Below are 8,230 nucleotides of genomic sequence, written 5' to 3'. Positions count from 1 at the left end.
TGAAAAAAGCTATCAGCAGAACAAAATGTGTAGTCTACTAACGTTTGTATAAAAAATATCTCTATGCATATCTATAATTTGCAGACTATATCTGGAAGGATACACAGGGAACTGCTAAAGAGTGGTTACTTCTGGCGAGGGGACCTGGGAGCCTGTGGCCTGAAGGACAAAGGTGGGAGTGAGACTTACTTTTCACTGTTCTTTTTATTTCTTTTTTTTTAACCACGTGTCTTATTATCTAATTACCTAGTTTTGCTTTTGAGTGCTGACCAGGTGCTTCTCTCATTCTGTGAGGTAGGAACTATTATAACCTTCATTTCACAAGGAGGAAACTGTGTTGTAAGTGGTAAAGTGACTTGCCCGGGGTCGTGCAGCTATAGCGGCTGAGCCAAGATTCAAATCCAGAACTAACTCCAAAATCTAGGGGGGGCCAACTCATCCTGATTTGCCTGGGATTCTCCTGGTTTTAGCAGTGAAGGTCCCACATCCTGAGAAACCCTTTCAAACTGTCCTGGTTTTAAAAGAGGAAGCCTGAATTCTGGAAACTGCCTCAGATCTGGACAAACCAGAATGGCGGTCCCACCAAAATCCTAGATCTTGGTCACTTGCTCTGCTGTGGCCCTGCTGAACTAACAGGTTCTAGCATCTACAAGATCTAGCATCTACAGGATCCAGCATCTCCCAGTGCCTATAAACATGGGACTTGCAGTTGCCCTGTGGATGCCCAGGCCACACCCTCCATCTCTGGGAAAAGCGCTCCCTGCTGGAGTGGATCCCTGGGACCCTACTTTGCCCTCGACAGGTGGTCTGATGGGAAGAGCACATTTGCTCTAGGTCACAAACTCCCTGGCCACAGTCTAGTTCTCTCTCCCAGGAACATGGACCTGGGACTTGAGAGACTCCTACCTGAGGCTGCAGGACCTGTAAGGTCACAGTAACCCTGGCCCAAGGGCGCCACTGGGGCCATGTGTCGTGAGCTGAGGAAGTAGGCTTGCCAAGCAGAAGAATGAATCAAGTGTCAGATACAGCAGGTAGGGGAGGACAAGGAGGCCGGCTCTGGAGCCAGGCCATATGGCTTGTAGCCTTCGGTTCTGGTCCCCTGTGGGCCTGGTTTCATTGCTGCCCCTGGATGCTACCAGATGGCCCTGTGCCTTCCCACCAAATCCCCCTTTGGATCTGGAGCTGTTTTGAGTAGAGTTTCCTTCATTTCCTAAATAACTAAAGCAATGCTAATTTAACAAGCAGGTTAGAAATATATTCTTTGCTTCCCAAGGGCTGGTAATCCCAGGCAGAGAGCACTGACATTGCCCAATCTAGGGGGCCATAGGACTAATATTCTTTGGTCTTTCAATTCATAGGGTTCTTTTCTTCCTTTCTTTCCCTTTTTTTTTTTTTTGAAAAATATGGAACACTTCATGAATTTGCGTGTCATCCTTGCACAGGGGCCATGCTAATCTTCTCTGTATCGTTCCAATTTTAGTATATGTGCTGCCGAAGTGAGCACTTTTTTTCCTTTCAAAGTAGATAATTAATACATAACCACATTTTCACGGTCAGGATCTCAAACAATACAGAAGAGATGAAGACCTACCCCCTGCCTTCAACAACCCTATTCATTTCCTCTACCTCAAGGGAAACACTGTTAATGGTCTGATGGTTGTGTGTCCTTCCAGATCTTTGTCTATGCATTTCTATTCATATGTGTACTTTTCTCATAATACTCCCGCACACTGGAGGCCACAATCTGGCAGCCTGAAGGCCAAATGTAGCCCATAATGGCTTTTATTTGACCCACATAATATTTTTTTTAAAAATCTGAATTTGTTGCCCACATTTTATTTTATTTATTTTATTTTTTTGAGGAAGATTAGCCCTGAGCTAACTGCTGCCAGTCCTCCTCTTTTTTGCTGAGGAAGCCTGGCCCTGAGCTAACATCTGTGCCCATCTTCCTCTACTTTATATGTGGGATGCCTACCACAGCATGGTGTGCCAAGCAGTGCCATGTCCGCACCCTGGATCTGAACCGGTGAACCCCGGGCCGCCAAGAAGCGGAACGCGCTCACTTAACCACTGCGCCACCAGACTGGCCCCTGTTGCCCACATTTTAAATTGGGATATTTCATGAAAATCCTGAAAACTTGGAAGAGAAGGCATCACTGGGCCCACGCTTCTGCCTGGAAAGGAAGACTCTCACTGAGTGATGGGCAGCCCCCTGCAGGTGGGGTGAGCTCCTCTCCAGCCCCCACTATTCCCAGATGGCTTCCCCTGGCCCCGCACCCCACTGTTTTATGTTGTCTGTCTGGACCTTATAAGCATTTGCTTTTTCAACCTTTGTACTGTATGGTTTTTTTATATATTGTTCTATAGCTCTCTTTTTTCACTAAAATACATATCACAGGCATCCTTCTGTGCAAATACATACTGACCTACTTTATTCCTTTTAACAGGTACAGTCCATCCTCATTATTTGAGGATTCCACGTTTGAGAGTTCGCCCACTCTCTAAAATTTATTTGTAACCCTAAAATCAACCCCTGTGGCCCTCCTGGGGTCATCGGCAGACGTGCGCACAGCCGCCAAAAATTTGAGTCGCTTGATGTGTGTGTTCCCGGCTGAGGTTGAACAGGGTGACGCTCTGCCTTCTTGTTTCAGCTCTCCTGCTGCAAACAAGTAAGTGTTCTTTTTGCAGTCTATTTAATGCCGTATTTTTTGTACTTTTGTGCTTTTTGTTGTTGACTTCACTTTTTAAACGGCCCCCAAGGATAGTGCTGAACTGCTATCTAGTGTCCCCAGGATCGAGAAGGCTGTGATATGCCTTAGAGAGAAACTACGTGTGTTAGAGGAGCTGCATTTAGGCATGAGTCGTAGTGTCCTCGGCTGTGAGTTCTGTGTTAATGAACCTACAATACCACACACCTAGAAAAAGGAAGAGGAAATTAGCCGATCTGTACATGAGGCTGCTCCAGAAAGTGCTACAGAAACATTTATAGTGCGTGATGAAGCTATGGGAAAGGTTAAAAAAGTGGCTAAATTTGTGGATTCGTGAGATGACAACCAACGTAATAGCGCAGTTGACAGCATTGTTGTGAGGCTTGAGAGACAGAGAAATTTACGGTCACATTGGGTCAGGAAAAGGTTAAATCTTTTCGTCTAGTGCTGACTGGCTCAAACAATTCAGGAGGCCACACGGCATGAAAAATATCAAATTTGCAGCAAGGCAGGTTCTGCAGATCAGGAGGCTGTGGGAGAATTTCAAAAATACCTGCTATGTTATACAGGGAAAGAGTTATGTGGAAGAGCAGGTTTACCATGCTGATCAGACTGCCTTGTTTTACAAGGACGTTGGCAAGTGAACCTGTATGATGTAAGTAGCCTCCTGAGGTCCTGGCTTTAAATCATCGAAGGACTGTGTAATTGGTTATTTGTAAGAAATACGCATTAAGTAAAGTGTCTTTAAACAGAAACACATATAGAACAAGATCATATATTGATTAGTTGATGAAATGTGACCAGAGGCTCACAGGAACCTAACCCTGTGTTTCCTCTAGGTGCTTCTGGATTTGTCAGTTCAGCGTTTGCAGTGGTTTTATAGAACATAACTACCATAAATAATGAGAACCAACTGAACTTAGAATTAAACAATGTGGCTCTCCCATATTTTTTTTTTTTTTGGTGAAGAAGATTGGCCCTGAGCTAACATCTGTTGCCAATCTTCCTCTTTTTTTTTTCTCTCTCCTAAGCTCCAGTACATAGTTGCATATCCTAGGTGTACGTCCTTCTGGTTCTTCTATGTGGGATGCTGCCCCAGCATGGCTTGGTGAGTCGTGCTGGGTATACGCCCAGGATCCAAACCAGTGAATCCTGGGCCGCCAAAGTGGAGTACCTGAATTTAAACACGATGCCACCAGGCTGGCCGCTACCATAATCTATTTCACTACTCCATTATTTATCAACAGTTAGGTTGATTCCAATTTTTTGTATTACCTCCAGTGTGTGCTGTCTCTATATGCATATACATGAATATTTCTCTAGGATAGATATCCAAAAGTACAAAGCTGATTCAAAGAGTATACCCATTAAAAATATTGATAAATACTACTAATCACATTCCAAAAGTCTCCCTCAATTTACACGTCTACCAACAGTTTATGGAATGCTTGTTTTTCTGCATCTTCATCAAACTGGGTATTATCGACATTTTTTATTTTTGCCAATTTTGCCAACTGTCATATAATGATATCTTGTTTTAATGTGTACTTTTGGATTTTAGTGAAATTACATATCTTTTCGTATGTTTAGTGACCAGTTCATAAGGTTTTAATTGAAAAACATAACAGCCAGATTCTCATGTAATTTCCTGACATTACAGCTATCATAACAAACCTACCTATTCATTGAACCACACACACCAACTGCCCAGGCTGACGAGATCTTGCATTGGTCTTAGGGAAACTCCAGGTTCGGACCCATCCACTGATGGTCCCATCTTACTGATGTCAAGAGAAAGAAAGACCCAGGAGTCTTCTGTCTTTCTGCTGTGCCATCTGAGGCCAGCTCCCCTCTTGCCACAACATGGCTGCAACAGTTTCAGACATCACATCGGTTACAGAAAAGTCCCTAGAGAGAAAGAGACCACCCCTTCAGAATACGGACACCATTCCCAGGAGCCCCCAGGCAGGTCACCCTTCTCATCTCACAGGTCAGAATTGGGTCACTGTTGATCCCTTAAACCAATCCCTGGCGAGGAGAATAGGATCACCGTGATTAGCTTATAGACCTCAAAGAAGCCAGAGGGTCTGGCCTCAGCAAGGGATGGTCCCTCATCTTCTTCCGATCTTTTCTCGCTTCTCATCTTCTCAACAAGTCCTCTCTTGACCATCTTGTTCACGATTGCACCTCCAGCATTCTCCATTTCTCTTCTCTGCTTTAGTCTATTCTAACATATCATAGTTTTTACTTATTTATTTTCTTTATTGTCCATCCCTTTCAACCAGAATGTAAGCTCAGTGAGGGTAGGCATTTCGCTCTTTTATTCATCGCTAAATCATTAGCACATCCTGGCACATATAAATAGTACTCAATAAATATTTGTTGGATGAGTGAATAATCCATCTGAATGAATTCCATCTGAAGCCATCTCTCAATTCATTCTAAACCCAGAAGAGGAAAAGAGGGGAATTGCTTACTGAGCTCCCCCAAATCCAACAATAGTTATCAGCAGGACATCTACGTGGCCTCTCCATTGTCACCTACGGATCTTGGCCCCACACAAAGCACTGCCTTCTAGATTTGGGGTTGCAGCTGCTACGTGGATGGTGGCACGGTTCAGCTGAGGCACACTTCCTAGGGCTAGTTGTACTGCTCCAGCATCCCCTACAAGCGACCACACCCATCCACGAGTGTCACGCCTCGGCCAAGAACTACTCCAGGCCTCTCTGCAGCCTCCTGTGATGGCTTTGGGACGTGGCTCCCAGGCTTCTCTCATTCCAGTGTCTTGCCCTCATCCTCAGTGACCTCAGCATAATGTTGATTACATTTCCACCCCCTGTGCTCATGGTCCCTTCACTGCCTCTACTCAATGACTGACACCTCCATCTACTCAACCTCCAAAGGTTCAGCCACATCAGGAAGCTTCTTCCACTTCAGGACCCCAACTCCAATCTCCTGGCTCCGTCTCTTCCTTTCCCTCGTGGTGACTGGGACTGCCCTTTATCTAGACCACAGCCTCTTCTGCTTCCTTGTTTACAATAGTTCCTTTTCTACCTCCCACTCAGTCTAGCCCTGGTGGTCGGCTCTTTAACCATACTCTTGCTAGTGCCCTGAATTCCCGTTCTTCAGCTTTCTAATATATCCAGTGTATCATTCCCCAAGCAGAGGATTCCCTGCTATCCACTTTTGCAACTCTCAGGCTGGGAGAAGCAGCTCCCACGCTGCCCAGCCAGAGAGGGGCCTCTCCACCCAGCACGGCTCCCACCCCAGTTCCATCTGCCACTCTCTTTCCTCCTGTCGTGCTGGGTTCTGCCATCTGACTGGCCTGGGGAGCGGGAAGGAGATGGGGACGATGAAGAGGGACAGGAACGTCTGGGCCTCAGTGCCCTGGGCTGCCCAGCCTGGGGGAGGTTCTCTCTCTCCTCTTCCTCCTTGAGGCCTGCCTGATTCCTTTCTACACATAAAAACTTTCGCATCACTAGGAAATTGCTTAATTTCACAAAAGTTTTGAGTCAACTGGGAACCTGCTACTAGAAATGAATGAAAACAGTGCTTGCCCTCAGGGAACTCCCCAACAGCTTACTTCTCAAGTATTAGGGCCTCAAGAAGAAGATGAGGTGGAAACAAAACAGAAAGACTACAGTGTATGGAATGCATCTTGTTTTATTGGAAATTTGGAAACATATATGAAGATATTTCTTTATGTTTCCTAAGCACAAAAAGTACATCCAGCTTTTCTTGATGATTCATAATTATGAACCGTCAGTCTGTCCTAGCCTTAAGTAAACTCAGACCTTGAAAATAAGCTATTTCCAGAATGAATCCAGGCCATGACCTACTAACCTATGCCTTGAATACAGGTGATGTTTAAAGATAAGCTTTTAGGGGCCGGCCAGGTGGTGTAGCAGTTAAGTTCGCACACTCTGCTTCGGCGGCACGGAGTTCACAGGTTCAAATCCTCGGCACGGACCTGTGCACCACTCGTCAAGCCATGCTGTAGCAGGCGTCGCACATATAAAGTAGAGGAAGATGGGCACAGATGTTAGCTCAGGGCCAGTCTTCCTCAGCAAAAAGAGGAGGATTGACAGCAGATGTTAGCTCAGGGCTGATCTTCCTCAAAAAAAAAAGACAAGGTTTTAGGGGCTAGCCCTGGTGGTCTAGTGGTTAAGTTCTTTATGCTCTGCTTTGGCGGCCCTGGTTTGGTTCCCAGGCGTGGACCTACATCATTCATCTGTCAGTGGTCATGATGTGATGGTGGTTCACATACAAAAAATAGAGGAAGATTGGCAACAGATGTTAGCTCAGGGCAAATCTTCCTCAGCAGAAAAAAAAAATATATATATATATGTATATACATATATATATAAACTCTTTTTCACTTATCCAATTGTTAGAGATTTTTAAAAATCATTTTTGTTACTTTTGATAAGGGTGCAGTAAGGTAAGTGTTCTATATCCTGCTTGCTGCTGCTAGCAGTACATAATGATGTATGCTTTCTAGGAAGTCTTTTTGCAGCATGAATAAAAGGACTTGCAGGGGCCGGCTCCATGGCCGAGTGGTTAAGTTCCCGTGCTCCGCTGTGGTGGCCAAGGGTTCGGATCCTGGGCGCGGACAGGGCACCGCTGGTCAGGCCACGTTGAGGCAGCATCCCACATCCCACAACTAGGAGGACTTGCAACTAAGATATACAACTATGTATAGGGGGGGTTTGGGGAGATAAAGCAGGAAAAAAAAAAAAAAGATTGGCAACTGTTGTTAGCCCAGGTGCCAATCTTTAAAAAAAATTAAAAATAAATAAAAAATAAATAAATAAAAGGACTTACAATTTTTTTTTTTTTTTTTTTTTTTTTTTTGGTGAGGAAGATTCACCCTGAGCTGCTAACATATATTGCCAATCTTCCTCTTTTTTTTTTTTTTTGAGTCAGGAAGATTAGCCCTGAGCTAACATCTGTACCAAACCTCCTCTATTTTTTGTATGTGGGATGCCTCCACAGCATGGCTGAAGAGTGGAGTAGGTCCACACCCGGGATCTGAACCCTCTAACTCAGGCCACCAAAGCAGAGTGCTAGGAATTTTAACCACTCAGCCACCGGGTTGGCCCCAGGACTTAACAAACGTTTTTAACTCAGTAATTCCAATACTAGGTCTCTTATAAGGAAATAACCAGAAATACATACAGAGGTGTATGTACAAGAATAGTCAATATAGCAAAAAATTGGAAATAACCAGTGTCTGGTAGTAGGTAAAACATTGCAAAAATTACAATAGAACCATGTAGTGAAAAGATCATTCAACCATTAGAAATAATGTTTATGAAGAATTTGTAATGATATGGGACAATGGTCAGGATATATTGTGTGAAAAGCGAGGATCTGGCTTTATGAACTGCGAAAGATGACACGAGCGGAGCCATCCTAAAACAGAGCGGGAGCAGCCATTTCAGAGGAGCTGCCTTGCACGTCTTGTTTTATTTTCCAAACCAAACCGGACCAAACCGCCCACAGTCCAAGAAGTCAGTAAG

At 44.6% G+C, this 8,230-nt stretch overlaps 1 non-coding gene across 1 annotated transcript; it reads right to left on the bottom strand.

Moving 5' to 3' along the window:
- Positions 1 to 1,397: 1,397 nt before the first annotated feature.
- On the bottom strand, positions 1,398 to 1,504 carry LOC139078632 (U6 spliceosomal RNA). Its single transcript, XR_011531661.1, has one exon. It is a non-coding gene; the product is annotated as a U6 spliceosomal RNA (small nuclear RNA).
- Between the last annotated feature and the right edge of the window lie 6,726 nt (positions 1,505 to 8,230).

Source organism: Equus przewalskii, chromosome 1, assembly GCF_037783145.1.
Source record: "Equus przewalskii isolate Varuska chromosome 1, EquPr2, whole genome shotgun sequence".
Taxonomy (NCBI): Eukaryota; Metazoa; Chordata; class Mammalia; order Perissodactyla; family Equidae; genus Equus; species Equus przewalskii.
This window is presented reverse-complemented; position numbering and strand designations above follow the sequence as displayed.